This window comes from Bufo bufo, chromosome 5 (genome assembly GCF_905171765.1).
Source record: "Bufo bufo chromosome 5, aBufBuf1.1, whole genome shotgun sequence".
NCBI lineage: Eukaryota > Metazoa > Chordata > Amphibia > Anura > Bufonidae > Bufo > Bufo bufo.
The window spans coordinates 7,663,290-7,680,858 of NC_053393.1; the positions used below are offsets into that span (position 1 = coordinate 7,663,290).

The following is a 17,569-nucleotide window of genomic DNA, read 5'->3' on the forward strand; positions in this document are numbered from 1 at the left end:
CTTCCCCTGTTTCAACACTCCTGAAATAGGAGACGCAAGGCAGAGGAAATGGGGGAGGGGTTAGTTATATACAATAAGTGGCGATGTGTGTAACACTAAAAAAAAAAAAAAAAAAAAACGACATGGCATATAAGATGATTTGTTAATTTTAACAAAATGACTGTATGATTAACATGTATATTGTTTTACAGCGACAGACCATCAGCAATTGCTGTGTTTGTCTGTGCTGCAAGTTTTGGGATGTAACAAAGAGATTGTGTGATTGGGTGAAAGATACATGATTCAGTGGAATGTGAATGGGTGTGGCTCTGAGTTATATGTACGTAGCAGAGCTGTGTGTGTAATTCATATTTTATGTATAAGGGCGTGGTTATGAGCTGGTTTGTGAAGATGAGTACATGAAAATGTATATGAATGCGTATGGAATACGGTATTTGTTTTTAAATATGCGCATTAAGAATTTTATTTTATTTTATTGGAAGTTTTTGGGTTTTTTATTGGTACCAACAGCATTGATCAAGCTGTACATTTTTATTTCAATAAAAAGTTTTTATGGGCCCTTTGTGTGTTCATGTCTGTATTGTCAGATCTGTTTGTTTCAATGTTTGCAGTTACATGTTACATGTTCAGTGTTGTGCTTAACATCAGAGCTCTGCTCGTATGGACAGCTAAGATACTAATGGCTGAACAGAAGACAGACCAAAGCGTCCACCAAAAGGGGCGGACTTAGGTGACTCAGAGTGTCAGGAAGGAAATGTGAGCCCTCTATGGGAATAAATGGGGTACTGACAAGGACATACAGAACAGATTCCTTACCAGTAGAAACCATGGACAGGGAATACATCATGTCATGTATTTAGCATTATACTAGATTGCCCAGTCAGCCTATTAGGGAGAGATTTGTTCATTAGGCTTAACTTGCAGGTATCAGCAAAGAATCAGGACATAAGAGTACACTCAGGTCTCATTCCAGTCTCTACACCAGTGCCACTGATTCTTGCAAACATACAGGACCACCCAGAATAACATTAACCCTGCATTATGGTCTTCAAATGAATATGACACAGGATTCATAGATTGCACACATTACACAGCTACTGTGAAACCAGGTGTCATCTCAGTGTTCCAGAAACAATACCTGCTGTTAAAAGAGAAACTTGATGGGCTTAGGCCAATGATAGAAGAATTCCTACAAAAGGGAATCCTGGAAGAGGTGATTTCACCCTACAGCACGCCCGTGAATCCAGTGACAAAGGCAGATGGTGCTGCCCGCTTTGTACAGGATTTAAGGGCCATCAACAACATCATTGTGCCTATAGCCCCTGTTGTACCTGATGTCACTTAATTATTATCTGCCATTCCAGCAGACGCTGTTTGGTTCAGTGTGATAGATCTGAAAAATGCTTTCTTTTCTATCCCAGTTGATAAGATAACCAGACTACTTTTTGCTTTTTCCTTTGACAGACGCCAACTGACCTGGTGCAGAGATGTCCCAGGGATATGCTGATTCACCTGTAGTGTACAGCATAGTCCTCCGAGCGATGTTAGAGTCATGGTACATCCCCCCAAGGTTCTGTGCTGCTGCAATATGTCGATGATTTATTACTGTGTAGCATGTCAGCGGAGGCCAGCATTCAGGATGGTTTATCACTGTTATAATGGTTGTCAGGATGTGGTCACAAAGTGACACTTAAGCAAATGCAATGGTGTAAAATGCAGGTTGAATACTTGGGCTTTGTCCTCACAAAAGGTGAACGGAGAATCAGCGCAGAAAGAGTCCAGTCTATTGCGGGTTTGGTCGCCCCGCACACCAAGAAAGAAATGTTATCTTTCCTTGGTATGATAAACGGTAGACAATGGATTACTGGTTGCTCCCACTATTGACAATGTTTTGAGGCAAGCCACTCTGGATGGAAATCCAGATTTGATTAAATGGTCTTCTGAAATGTACAATGCATTTGATTATCTGAAATGTTCGCTCATGTCGAGTCCAGGGCTGGGCCTCCCTGACTATAATATGCCCTTCCACATGTTTGCACGCCAAAATTGTAAAACCATGGCGGGTGTACTGACACAAGAAAACGGAGGCAAGTTGCGTCCTTGTGTGTTTTTCTCAAAGGTAATGCCCACCTCTGTCCAGGGGATGCCGGCATGTCTGCGTTCTCTTGCAGCCTGTGCTATGATGGTAGAGTCGGCAAATTCTTTCACAATGTGACATTACACCATTTTGCACACCACTCATGATGTTGTAGGCCTACTCAAGGACATCCGCACTCAACACAGCAGGCAGCTGAGCTCATTGCACTCACTAGGACATGTATTCTACATGCTGATAGACCTGTCACCATTCATACTGAGAGTAGGTACACACATGGGGTAGTGTGGGACCATGGTATGATCTGGCAGAGGAGAGGATTTACGGCAGCAGATGGTAAGGATCATGTCTCACAGGGCAATGCGCTGGCAGTTAAGATGGCGAAATGAGTTGCCAAAAGCAACCTCACAGGTTTGTATAACCATTGGGAGATGCCATGTTTGGCATCTCCAACCCCTGAGATGCTGCAAATACTTACTGATCTTCAGTGGTATGTCACTGAACAGGAACAGCAGGACTGGTGTTATCCAGTATTGCAGAAAAATCCTGAGATAGGATTAGTCTGCGAAGAGGGGAAGTTATGCATTCCCCAACACAGTGCTTCCATCTTAAGTAGCACATTTCCACAGAGTAGGACATTCCACAGAGTAGGACATATACAGCATTGAGATACTCATGGGTAGGCCTTTCCCCACACCATGGGCAAGACGCCCCCTGGTGGTGCAGGAAGGGGACTTGGACCTGATCAGAGAGAAGTACTAATCTGATCAAAGTCCTCAGTAAAACTGAAGAAAAAGTTGTTTGTAAGTCTCCTTCTCTTTCACAGGAATCAACCCGTCCATTCCGGATAGGCAACCAGGTGATGATCAAGATCTTAAAGAAGGGAAAGGAACCAGGAAGTTTCACCTACGGACAACCCACCGAGGTAGTCGCGATCACCAGAACAGCGGTCCTCACTGAACAATCGCCCACGTGGATCCACGCCACAAGGATTAAGTTGGTGAAGAAAAGAGAGGTACTAACGGGGGCAGACAGCCCTGACCTCCAACGAGGCCCAGAGGTACTAACGGAGGCAGACAGCCTTGACCTCGAAGAAGATACAGAAGGGGTACTAACGGAGGCAGACAGCCTTGACCCCCAACGAGATGACGCAGTCGGGAAATTCCTTGAGATGGCTGAGATGTAGTGCCTTAATAATTGTAATTTTGTGTCTCCTACTTACTGTCCCATGGCTGTGGAACAGACAGATATACCTGGAAACAGAATGCAGAGGGGAAGACAGTCTATGCAAGACAAAGGAGAACTTATGGCTGTACCTGGCCAAAACTCTGAACTTAACTGACTTTTGTCTCCAAACCACTTTATCGGCATCTAACATTTTGGAGACATGTCTGGTAGCAGTCCCCACCCCACTAGACGTATGGACGGAGCTCCTACGTTCCCAATGGAACGACACAGACTTGGAGGATCATGATGTTAAATATGGATATGTAAATCCTTATCATGCTTGTTATGACTGTCCTACATATGAGAATCTGCAGAGTAATATGATAGAAGTAATTACAGGTCTTGTCACAGCAGCAGAAATATGTTATAACTTCACCTGTGATGAGACACTATTGCCTCCCTGCATACAAGCAAAAATGCAGAATAAGATTAAGCCAAGTATTTGTGATAGAGATTTAGGTAGTTGTAAAAAGATAATATCAGGAAAGAATATGCAATGTAATATTACAAAAACAGTACCATCCCTAGACAAACATGTACCTCTACCAACAGGATGGGTATTGGCCTGTGGGAATACTAGTTACACGTACATACCGGCCAATATTACAGAGGGACCCTGTACAATAGCCAGGCTGACATTAGCAATGATACCACTATTTCCAGCAATGCAGACACGACACACGAGAGACACTTCCCTACAGTTACCGGAAAATTGTGATTATAATGTGAATCTCCTCTCTAGATCAGAATATATGAGTTTAGGGGTATCTTTGATAGGAGTACCAGGGTTGGCCATATATAACCACATGACAATATCAAAACTTGCCTGTTTTATGGTAAAACAGATAAATGTCACTAGTGCAGTTCTGCAAGATATGCTGCTGGATATACAATCGTATGAAAAGGCTATCTTGCAGAATAGGGCAACTATTGACTATTTATTGCTCCAACATGGTATAGGATGCTCAGCGTTCGCAGGGATGTGTTGTTTCAATTTATCAGATCACTCCCGTGGAATAAAAGATAAAATAGGCCAATTAGAGGAGATGAGGAAACATATAAAACAGGATGTTGACCAAGGTTGGTGGGACTGGCTTTTTGGCTGAATACCTGACTTTGGTCAAATAAGATATGTTTTAGGAGTGGTACTCGCCGTGGTCGCTGCAATAGTGGGTCTCTGCTGTTGTCTGTAGTGTGCGCCCTCCCTTCTAGCCATATGTCAAAAGGTGGCCGAAAGAGGGGTACACTCGACATTCCTCTATACTCCGGTAGAGGTAGAAGAGGCAAACCCAACCTCAACAAAGCCTGAGGATTATACTGCTGAAGGGTATATGGAATACCTAAAGGCTTATAAGCAAACCAAGGAAGAGCAGAGAAAGAACCATATAGTATAAGGTATATATATAAGGTTCTAAGAGGGGATTTGATGGGATATATGTGACTCCATTTTGTCTCATTTAGCCACGTGTATTACATTTGGTTAGTGCACTACAAAACCTCCCTCCCCCCATGGAATGTGAGACACTTCCTTAAACTGTTTCATGAAATCCATACATGTTGAAAGTATGAACAGCCTTCTAGCCATAAAAGGACATCTGACTCAAGTGTCTGCTAGCCTATGTGTATATACCTGATTGGTCAAATGCTGTTACTAGGAGTCAGCTATGATGTTAATGCAGAGCTTATGTGTGACCATACTATTGGTCAAATACTAATGCTAACATATGATTGGATGTAAAGGAAGCTCAACCCCCTCTATTAAAACTGTTTGCCAGCTGTGAATAAACCAGAATGGATCAGAGAAAGACACGTGTTTTTGGTCTCCATCTAATTCATTCTCCCGGTACCGGTAAGGCTTAATTCAAGCTGGCCACTGAAATCATGTGTTAGGGACACACCGTTAGGGAAGAGAGTAAAATTCTCCTTACAGTCCCCACAGAAGACCAGGCTGCAGACTCCACAGAACAGGCCTTGTGGAAGAATTTGGTTGAACTGCCCAATTATATTTAGACCAAGGGGCCTGTTTTGAGGGCAGGATGATGGAAGTGCTCTACCGGCTGATAATAAGGATAACATGCACTATACACCCTATCACCCCAGGGAAATAGTGCTTGTGAGCAACTGAAATGGACCCTGTCACAGCTGTGGAGAACCATGGAAGACCAGAATATAGAGACAAGGCCGGGCTACAGTGCTGAATTGGTACGGCTGAGCATTCTGCCACAGGTTACTTCCCCTTCCTGCTGACATTCAGTAGTACTGGATGATGTCCTTTCAACACGATGATGCCAGCCTCGAAGAAACTTATACATCATTAAATGGTCTGCGTTATAGCCATATATTATATTCTTTAAAAAAATATATAGTTTTCAAAATTTCAATTTTTTTTTAGAATGCGGTATCTGTGGATCACTACAGCTGAGTAATGGATTTAAGGTGCTCTTGGTTTATGTGACCCACCCAGTCACAGAAAGAGGTTACAAAATATATAAAAGATAAACCAGGCACTCAAATATAGAGTAAATTGATCAGAATATTTATTCCCACAATAACAATAAAATATAACAATAAAATATAACAATAAAATACCATAAAACACTTTAACCCACTAATAGCAGCAATAATCGGCATATACACTAAAAATCAATATATTACTCGAGTAGCAGCGGCAGTGGGCATATATTCTCAAGTGACAAATGCGGCTTGGTTGTTAAATACTGAAGTCGTTGTATCCAGAAAAGAACGCAATTCCGTACTTTATAACAAAGTCTTGTGAACACGCTTTGGTCTTGGATCGGTAATAACAAATTGCACAGCGGTGGCGTCCCACCGAATTGAGCAACTATGTTGCTTAGTTTTACCTGGCAGTGTGTCCTTATCCTACGTCCGGACCTGAAGGGATATGCTGTGGGCACGGTGTCACCTGGATATCCGCTCACGGAAACTATGTCTGTGGCTTTGTTTGGATTCCTCCGGTGTTCGTCGCTCTTTACAGCTATTCAGTTTCAGAAGTCCAGGGGAGCTATTTTTCCAGCATGCCGGTACAGGGTATTAAACCATACGCGTTTTGGGGTTCTCTGAATGACCCCTTCCTCAGTGGTAACCCTGAAGTGCTTCCCCACATCCTTTTATATGAAATCTTGGAAAAAGGCAAAGTCCGGACAGGATCTCCTCATGCCAAAACATGGAAAGCTCGGATCAACCAATATAATCAATGTGTGCGTTCTTCCTTATGCAGTTCTCATAGTGCGGTTTTTGAACAGCGTTTTTTGGATAAATTGCGTTTTATGCTCCACTGCTGCTTAAATATAAATTAGATAATATGCCGCATAGTTTTATTACAATAGAATTTTTAAAAATGTGTTAAAAATATAAAAATGTGAAAATATATGTGAAATATACATAAAAACACAACCACATTGCGAATCCTTCTATTTTTATTATTATTTAACAATAGTTTGAGGGGGGGGGGGGAGGGGAGAGATTCAAGGGTCACGGAATCATAAAAAACCAAAAAGTTCCCAATCAGCGTTCAGTCCTTTTGGGACTAGGGAACCAAAATCAAATATGAATTTGGATTCCACCCTTGACATCTTTTTTATCAAATCTCCTCCCCTCCACTCTGGTGTCACCACTGTTAGAGCTGTATAGGTGAGACCTGTTGGATCGTTATTGTGACATAGCTTGAAGTGCCTTGAGACAGTATGGTTTTCATAGCCTTTACGGATGTTCGCTATATGCTCTGAAATCCTTGTCTTAAGGCACCTCTTTGTACGACCAATATATTGCATTCTGCAGGGACAGGTTAACAGATATATAACATTTTTACTGTTACATGTCAGAAAGGTTTGAATTTCATAGATATATTCATTGCTGGTCGAGGAGGCTTTAATTGTTTTTCTCGGAAAATTCGTTATTTTGCAGTTTGAACATGTCCTGCATCTAAAAAAGCCCTCAAAACACAACCATTGGTTGTCCTTTTTTTTGGGGTTACTCCTAGATGTTTTTATCGTAGGTGCTATTTTTAAACCTAAGTTGTTCGCACGAGTATAGATTATTTTTGGTTTTGCCGGCATCAATGGTCCTATAATTTTGTCTTTCTGTAGAAACGACCAGTGTCTCTCAATGATGGTTTCAATCTTCTTGTATTGAATATTGAAGGGCAGAATCATCTGTAATTCCCCACATGTCATACCATCACTGTTTGATACAACTGGTTTCTCTGCAAAAAAATCCTGCCGGTCTAGATTCTTCACCTTATTCAAAGCTTTTTCGATGCAATCGTTAGGATAGTCTTTTTCAACAAATTGCTGCCTCAATATTTCAGCTTCATTTTCAAATGTCTCATTTTTCGTACAATTTCTTTTGAGGCGCCTGAATTGGCTTGTTGGTACATTCAGCAGCCACCTAGGAAGGTGGCAGCTTGAATGTAAAATAAAATTGTTCCTAGCTGTAGGTTTATAATAAGTGCCACAGCAGATTTTGTCCCCATCAACATCAATTTTTAGATCTAAAAATTCAATCCCTGTTTTACTCACATTTGCTGAAAACTGAAGATTCTGATCATTCAAATTGATGTTTGATAAGAAGGAACCCAATGCCAAATCCGTGCCTCTCCAAACAAAAATCACGTCATCTATGTACCGCTTCCAGAGCACCAGGTCCGCACCCAGTACTGGCAGAATATATTCATCCTCCCAATTCGCCATAAAAAGATTTGCGTAACTGGTTGCGAACCTACGATAAAAACATCTAGGAGTAACCCCAAAAAAAAGGACAACCAATGGTTGTGTTTTGAGGGCTTTTTTAGATGCAGGACATGTTCAAACTGCAAAATAACGAACTTTCCGAGAAAAACAATTAAAGCCTCCTCGACCAGCAATGAATATATCTATGAAATTCAAACCTTTCTGACATGTAACAGTAAAAATGTTATATATCTGTTAACCTGTCCCTGCAGAAAGCAATATATTGGTCGTACAAAGAGGTGCCTTAAGACAAGGATTTCAGAGCATATAGCGAACATCCGTAAAGGCTATGAAAACCATACTGTCTCAAGGCACTTCAAGCTATGTCACAATAACGATCCAACAGGTCTCACCTATACAGCTCTAACAGTGGTGACACCAGAGTGGAGGGGAGGAGATTTGATAAAAAAGATGTCAAGGGTGGAATCCAAATTCATATTTGATTTTGGTTCCCTAGTCCCAAAAGGACTGAACGCTGATTGGGAACTTTTTGGTTTTTTATGATTCCGTGACCCTTGAATCTTTCCCCTCCCCCCCCCTCAAACTATTGTTAAATAATAATAAAAATAGAAGGATTCGCGATGTGGTTGTGTTTTTATGTATATTTCACATATATTTTCAAATTTTTATATTTTTAACACATTTTTAAAAATTCTATTGTAATAAAACTATGCAGCATATTATCTAATTTATATTTAAGCAGCAGTGGAGCATAAAACGCAATTTATCCAAAAACCGCACTATGAGAACTGCATAAGGAAGAACGCACACATTGATTATATTGGTTGATCCGAGCTTTCCATGTTTTGGCATGAGGAGATCCTGTCCGGACTTTGCCTTTTTCCAAGATTTCATATAAAAGGATGTGGGGAAGCACTTCAGGGTTACCACTGAGGAAGGGGTCATTCAGAGAACCCCGAAACGCATATGGTTTAATACCCTGTACCGGCATGCTGGAAAAATAGCTCCCCTGGACTTCTGAAACTGAATAGCTGTGAAGAGCGACGAACACCGGAGGAATCCAAACAAAGCCACAGACATAGTTTCCGTGAGCGGATATCCAGGTGACACCGTGCCCACAGCATATCCCTTCAGGTCCGGACGTAGGATAAGGACACACTGGCCAGGTAAAACTAAGCAACATAGTTGCTCAATTCGGTGGGACGCCACCGCTGTGCAATTTGTTATTACCGATCCAAGACCAAAGCGTGTTCACAAGACTTTGTTATAAAATATGGAATTGCGTTCTTTTCTGGATACAACGACTTCAGTATTTAACAACCAAGCCGCATTTGTCACTTGAGAATATATGCCCACTGCCGCTGCTACTCGAGTAATACATCGATTTTTAGTGTATATGCCGATTATTGCTGCTATTAGTGGGTTAAAGTGTTTTATGGTATTTTATTGTTATATTTTATTGTTATATTTTATTGTCATATTTTATTGTTATTGTGGGAATAAATATTCTGATCAATTTACTCTATATTTGAGTGCCTGGTTTATCTTTTATATATTTATCTATTTTTTTTTTAAGTTTGTTTTGGAATTTTGGGTAACTTTTTTCAGGAAAAGGAAGGCTGGAAGTGATTGAAAAATGTAAGAATAGGAACAAGAAGTCCTGACACTGCAGTTAATAATTACCTTACCACAAGTCCAATGTCTCAGCAATAAATTCCTGCCTATAACCTCTAGACTTTTTTACTACATATACAGCTCAGAGGAATCAGAGGAAAGCTAATTTTGTGAACAGAATACATAACGAGGTGATCGGGATGCACATCTCAGGATTCTCGACGTATGAGGAGCAACAAATGCAAGACAACTCACTACAGAGCCCAGGACGTCATCATGGCTAAAAGCAAGAATTTACACTGGGTCCTGTGCCTCTGGCTCCTCGTCATACTTATCATCAATGGGGTAAGAGGGCTGGTTATTATATAATGTGAGGGCTGAGCAGGAGGGACCCCAAAGAATCTTGATATACTGGTGGATTGTTAACTAAACGACAGCTCAGTATTAACCAGCAACATTTAAGGCCAGGAAGACGGAGGCCTAATCCTAGAAAGTTATATATAGTGTTGAGCGAAGTGGAATTCGATCTGAATTTCAGGGAAAATTCAATTCGGCGTAAAGCTTTGTGGTAGTAAATCGATTTTCCCTGAATGGAGGTAAAAAAAATTAAAAAAATCATACTCACCTCAACCGTTTGAGCTAGAAGAGTCGGCTGCCACCACCTTGATTGAAGACCCCACACAAAATCCTGTGCCCAATGACGTATGACATCACCACGCTGGCTGACGTGGTGATGTCATTACGGGCTGCGCAAGATTTCGCGCTGGCTTTATAATCAAGATGGCAGCAGCTGGTACTTCCCGATCAAATGGATGAGGTAAGTATGTTTTTATTATTATTTTACACTGTATTGTTACTCTCAGATGCTGCGATCAGCTATGAGGGGTACAATGACGGGGAGTGCTGCAATCGTCGTTCCCTCTCATTGAACCCACTACATACAAAGAAATGTGCCTTGTGATGAAGTAATTCGTCACAAAGCTACCGTATTTTTCGCTCTATAAGACACACTTTCCCCCCCCCCAAAAGTGGGGGGAAAATGGCCGTGCGTCTTATAAAGCGAATACTTCGCTGGCCGCTATGCTGCACAGCGCGGCCAGCGAAGTATCAGTGACAGTGTGGAGGGAGGAGGCGGGGCCCGGTGCAGTGACTCTACTCTAATACACCGGGCCCCTCAACTGTTAAACATTCAATCTGATAGTATATGCTCTGTACGGGCGGCTCTTACTATAGTACCGTAAGTATAGCGCAGACCGGCATCTGCCTCGGTCATGCGCCGCTTGCCGCACCTCCTTCCTCATGCGCCGTCTGCTCCAGCTCCCTCTGTCATGCGCCGCCTGCCTGTTCATTCATAAAGTGAGATAAGCAGGCAGGCGGCGGATGAGGAGGGAGCTGGGGCAGGCGGCGCATGACAGAGGGAGCTGGAGCAGACGGCGCATGAGGAAGGAGGTGCGGCAAGCGGCGCATGTCCGAGGCAGATGCCGGTCTGCGCTATACTTACGGTACTATAGTAAGAGCCGCCCGTACAGAGCATATACTATGAGATTGAATGTTTAACAGTTGCGGGGCCCGGTGTATTAGAGTAGAGTCACTGCACCGGGCCCCGCCTCCTCCCTCCACACTGATGCATCTGATAGGGGATCTGTAGATGACACTTATGGGGATCTGTGGATGACATAAGTGTCATCCACAGAGCCCCATAAGTGTCATGCACAGATCCCCCATCAGTGTCATCCACAGATCCCCCATCAGTGTCATCCACAGATCCCCCCATCAGTGTCATCCACAGATCCCCCCATCAGTGTCATCTACAGATCCCCCATCAGTGTCATCCACAGATCCCCCATCAGTGTCATCCACAGATCCCCCATCAGTGTCATCCACAGATCCCCCATCAGTGTCATCCACAGATCCCCCATCAGTGTCATCCACAGATCCCCCATCAGTGTCATCCACAGATCCCCCATCAGTGTCATCCACAGATCCCCCATCAGTGTCATCCACAGATCCCCCATCAGTGTCATCCACAGATCCCCCATCAGTGTCATCCACAGATCCCCCATCAGTGTCATCCACAGATCCCCCATCAGTGTCATCCACAGATCCCCCATAACAGTGCATCATCCACAGATCCCCATAACAGTGCGTCATCCACAGATCCCCCATAACAGTGTCATCCACAGATCCCCCCATAACAGTGTCATCCACAGATCCCCATAACAGTGCGTCATCCACAGATCCCCCCCATAACAGTGTGTCATCCACAGATCCCCCCCATAACAGTGTGTCATCCACAGATCCCCATAACAGTGCGTCATCCACAGATCCCCATAACAGTGCGTCATCCACAGATCCCCCATAACAGAGTGTCATCCACAGATCCCCCATCAGTGTCATCCACAGATCCCCCATAACAGTGCATCATCCACAGATCCCCATAACAGTGCGTCATCCACAGATCCCCCCATAACAGTGTCATCCACAGATCCCCCCATAACAGTGTCATCCACAGATCCCCCCATAACAGTGTCATCCACAGATCCCCCATAACAGAGTGTCATCCACAGATCCCCCATCAGTGTCATCCACAGATCCCCCCATCAGTGTCATCTACAGATCCCCATCAGTGTCATCCACAGATCCCCCATCAGTGTCATCCACAGATCCCCCATCAGTGTCATCCACAGATCCCCCATCAGTGTCATCCACAGATCCCCCATCAGTGTCATCCACAGATCCCCCATCAGTGTCATCCACAGATCCCCCATCAGTGTCATCCACAGATCCCCCATCAGTGTCATCCACAGATCCCCCATCAGTGTCATCCACAGATCCCCCATCAGTGTCATCCACAGATCCCCCATCAGTGTCATCCACAGATCCCCCATCAGTGTCATCCACAGATCCCCCATCAGTGTCATCCACAGATCCCCCATCAGTGTCATCCACAGATCCCCCATAACAGTGCATCATCCACAGATCCCCATAACAGTGCGTCATCCACAGATCCCCCATAACAGTGTCATCCACAGATCCCCCCATAACAGTGTCATCCACAGATCCACCCATAACAGTGCGTCATCCACAGATCCCCCCCATAACAGTGTGTCATCCACAGATCCCCCCCATAACAGTGTGTCATCCACAGATCCCCATAACAGTGCGTCATCCACAGATCCCCATAACAGTGCGTCATCCACAGATCCCCCATAACAGAGTGTCATCCACAGATCCCCCATCAGTGTCATCCACAGATCCCCCCATAACAGTGCATCATCCACAGATCCCCATAACAGTGCGTCATCCACAGATCCCCCCATAACAGTGTCATCCACAGATCCCCCCATAACAGTGTCATCCACAGATCCCCCATAACAGAGTGTCATCCACAGATCCCCCATCAGTGTCATCCACAGATCCCCCATAACAGTGCGTCATCCACAGATCCCCCATAACAGTGCGTCATCCACAGATCCCCATAACAATGCGTCATCCACAGATCCCCATAACAGTGCGTCATCCACAGATCCCCCCATAACAGTGCGTCATTCACAGACCCCTCATAACAGTGTCATCCACAGACCACCATTAGTTCAAAAGCTACCAAAAGCACACCTTTTGGTTCAAAATATTTTTTTCTTATTTTCCTCCTCAAAAACCTAGGTGCGTCTTATCATCAGGTGCGTCTTATAAAGCGAAAAATACAGTAATTTTTTTGTAAAATTCGGCGATTCAGCTGAATCGAATTTTCCAATACTTCGCTCATCGCTAGTTATATACAATAAAAACAGACATGTATCTTATCAAGAGTAACCTTCACCGGCTTCACTGACAGGGTAGTTGGGACAAGCCATCAATGTCAGATAGAAGTGGGTCTCATGTCTGGGATCTGCTCCAGAACAGGGACCCAGCAGTTAACAGAGAGCAGCCGTACATGCACAGCCACCCTTTATTCAGCGCTATGGGACTTCTGAAAATAGCTGAGAGCTAGCGGTGAATGAAGGTGTGGCTGTACTTACACAGGGAGCTCTCGATTCTCTGCTATGGGACTTCTGAAGGTAGTCGAGAGGGCTCGCCACTCCCATAGCAATGAATGAAGTGTAGGGTACGTGCACACGTTCAGGATTCATGTGCGTAGAATCCGCACTGAAATCCGCAGGTGTTCGCAGGCAAATCCACGTGCAAAATGCGCATGCAATCCTGATTGTGTGCCTTTAGCCTTAGAGTAGAATGAATGTGCTCTCCTTCACGTCCGGGGCCCAGATCTAAAAGTAGGAGCAGATCCCACAGGTGCAACCTTCACTTATTTGACATTGATGCATATCCTAGCAATATGCCATCGGTGTCCCAGATGGGCTAACCCCTTTAATTTTATGTCACTCTTCTGTACATTAATTATAACCTCCAAAGCCATGGTCCATAGTGTGACTGTTCTTCAAGGAACCCTTGACTACCTGCCTCACCCCATAAGGAATGGAGCGGTGGCTGCAACAGTTGCATAAATCAAAGTGGCAATCCTCAGACCCATGCTCCCTAGGGTCAGGGCATTGATAGGAGGGTGCACCCTTTCTTCCCTCAGGGCAGACCCTGATGTTGGGGCTCCTGTCTGATGGTAGTTGGGGTGCCCCTGGTGTTGCGAGTTTGGTATGGGTGCGAGGCAGGAGATGTACGGTGTAGTGATGAGCGAGCATGCTCGGCTGAATACCTGTTCGGCTTGAGCATCGCTATGCTCGGCACATGGTGGTACTCGGCTGAGTACCGCATGTGCTCGAGCGCCATGCTCGAGTCTCCTACCTGCACGTTTAGCGGCTGCTAAGCAGCCAATAAACGTGCAGGTAAGTACTGCCCTCACTGTAATGCCGTAGCCATGTTGGCCGCTGGCATTACAGTGATTGGCTGGCCGGAACGCGTCATCGGATGCTATATAGCACCCGATGACATGTGCTCGGATCAGTCATAGTCAGGGAGAGCAGAGCGTAGGAAGGGAAAGGCGGTGTAGGGAGCGAAATGCTCAGATATTAATCTAAGAAAGCTTTTCAAAGACCCAGAACGGTGTGTGTGTTTTAGAGCAGCAATGTATTTTTACCTGCGCTAACTTGAGGAGTCTCAGGGACATCCGTGCTGAGGAAGGGACAGATAGCGCAGGGAGAGAAATGTGCTGTTTTTACTACCAAAAGCTTTTCAAAGACCCCAAAGTCCTATTAGTGACATGTACTGTAAATCATCCGCAGACTGTGTGTCTTTTTGCGTAAATTCAAATAATCAGCGCCACATTTATTGTCTATAGTGTGCGTGTAATACACATCCGTGACATATACAGAACTCCATTAACGTAAATTAAAATAATCTGGGCCTAATATGGTGTCCACAGTGTGTGGCTTTCTGTGACATAAACAGTACTCGAATACTTTATTAATGCCATTAAAACGCAAACCTATACTAACTCAAATTTAAAACTATCAGCCTATATGCAGGAAAATTGGCGATGCAATATTGTAGATAACGGAGCCTTATAAATAAATGCTCCTATGGTGTTTTTTACATGAGTTATTGTGGTGACAGTATTTTGGTACTGTGTGGCATGGGGCTGCCGCTCCCTGTCACCTCCATATACCTGCCAGTGTTTATGGTACCCGTGTTTTGTGCTGATCCTATATTACTGGCCGTCCCTGTGTGTGTTCAATAGAAAGGAGCTTGTGCTCCCTGTTGCTACTGGTATTTCAATATACACGTACTGGTATGGAGTGGGGGTGACCCTTACTGGCCACACTCCCCCCTATTATATTCACTGTCACCTATTACATGTGCAGGGACCTGTCCACTACAGCGCCGCTCAGTAAACATGGTCACTCTGTGATAATTCACTCTCATGCACACCAAATGTACTAAGTGTTGCTTCTAGACATGAGCCACTATTGCGTTGCTCGCTTGTCCCTGGCCTGCCTAAAATCGCACTCCTAACACTCCCCTACCCGACATGTTTCGCCGTAGTTGCGGCTTTGTCAGGGGTATAGGGTATTAGCGTTGGCACGCCTCAAATCACCCTCCTATATACATAATACCTTCCCCCTTCTTGTCACTCGCAGCTAATCCGCTGCGAGTGAATGCGGAGTGACGTCAGATGCAGGCTAATACTGATAGGAGAGGAAGCTGCACCTACCCGCCCCCTTGTTGTCACACCACAGCCAATCCGCTGTGATTGAGTGCCCGATGACGTCAGATACCGGTCTGCTGCTGATAGGATGGTGAGCGACGCGTCATACATATGGGCTCGCCCTCTCCACCGCTGTAAGTCTTCCTGGCCTTAACAGACTCCTCCCCTGCTGACATATATGGGCTGACATGCAGGGGAGGAGTCTGTTAAGGCCAGGCCGACATACGGCGGCGGAGAGGGCGAGCGCATACGGAGCACCCCCATGCGTAAATCTACCTTGCCAAGGGGTAGGTGTTCCACAGTATGGCGCTTTTTTGAGGAAAGTGCAGACGACGAAAGAGTGGTAGTTTGCAACCTGTGCCGTACCAAAATGAGCCGGGGCGTGAACACTAGCAACCTCACCACCACCAGCATGATCCGCCACATGGCATCCAAGCACCGTAATAAGTGGGAAGAAAGCCTGGGTCCACAATCTGGGTCTGCGGGTCACACCACTGCCTCCTCTTCCCCTGTGTTACGCACTGCTCGCCAATAACCTGTCAAAGGCACAGGCCTGGATGCCCCTCGCCCTGCACCTGGACCTTCGCATGAACCATCAGCAACAACATCCACTTCCCTGTCCCAGCGCAGCGTCCAAATGTCCATAAACCAGTGATTTGAATGCAAGTGCAAATACCCACCCACCCACCCACAGGCCATAGCACTAAATGCGCAACTTTAGAATTTACTGGCCCTGGAAACATTGCCATTTAGGCTTGTGGACACTGAGGTCTTCCGCAGCCTGATGTCGGCGGCCGTCCCTCGGTACGCAGTCCCCAGCCGCCACTATTTTTTTACGGTGTGCCGTGCCCGCCTTACACCAACATGTGTCCCAGAACATCACCCGTGCCCTGACCAATGAAGTTACTGGAAAGGTCCACTTAACCACTGACACATGGACAAGTGCTGGTAGCCAGGGATGCTACATTTCCCTGACCGCATACTGGGGGAATGTTGTGGAGGCCGGGAGTGAGTCGTACCCTGGGATGCCACAGGTGCTACCGATGCCAAGGATTGCGGGCCCTACATCCATCAGGGTCTCCGTCAGCAGCTATGTTACTGGCTCCAACCCCCACTTCTCCTCCTCTGCTGCCTCCTCCTCCAATTCCACCTCCAGCAGCAGTCAGCCATCAGTCGTTAGCTGGCAGCAGTGTAGCGCTGCTGTGGGTAAGCGTCAACAGGCCGTGCTGAAGTTGATCTGCTTAGGGGACAAACAGCACATCGCCGCAGAGCTGTGGCAGGGTATAAGGGACTCAACTTACAACCAGGCATGGTTGTGTCTGACAATGGCCGTAACTTGGTGGCGGCTTTGGAGCTCGGCAACCTGACACACATCCCATGCCTAGCCCACGTCTTAAACTTAGTGGTTCAGCGGTTTATCAAAACCTACCCCAATTTGCCAGAGCTACTAGTGAAGGCGCGCCACGTGTGTGCCCATTTCCGCTTATCGTCCACAGCTTCAGCCGGTCTGTCAACGCTGCAGCAGTGACTGCGGCTTCCAGATCACCGACTGTTGTGCGAAAGGAGCATGCCCTGGAACTCTACGTTCCACCTGTTAGCCAGGCTTTGTGAGCAGCAGAGGGCAGTAGTGGAATACCAGCTGCAACATGGTCGTCACCTTTCCAGTCATCTGCCACTATTCACAAGCGAGGAGTGGGCATTGATGTCAGACCTCTGTGATGAATCCACACAGATGGTTAGTGGCGATAACGCTATTATCAGCGTAACCTT

The 17,569-nt window shown here is 45.3% G+C and overlaps 1 long non-coding RNA gene across 1 annotated transcript in view; it reads left to right on the top strand.

Annotated features, from left to right (window-relative positions):
- Window positions 1-9,859: 9,859 nt before the first annotated feature.
- LOC121001811 overlaps window positions 9,860-17,569 on the top strand; it is a 54,185-nt gene continuing 46,475 nt past the window's right edge. The window contains exon 1 of the long non-coding RNA XR_005779148.1: window positions 9,860-9,990. This is a non-coding gene — a long non-coding RNA (uncharacterized LOC121001811). The remainder of the gene's footprint in view (window positions 9,991-17,569) is intronic.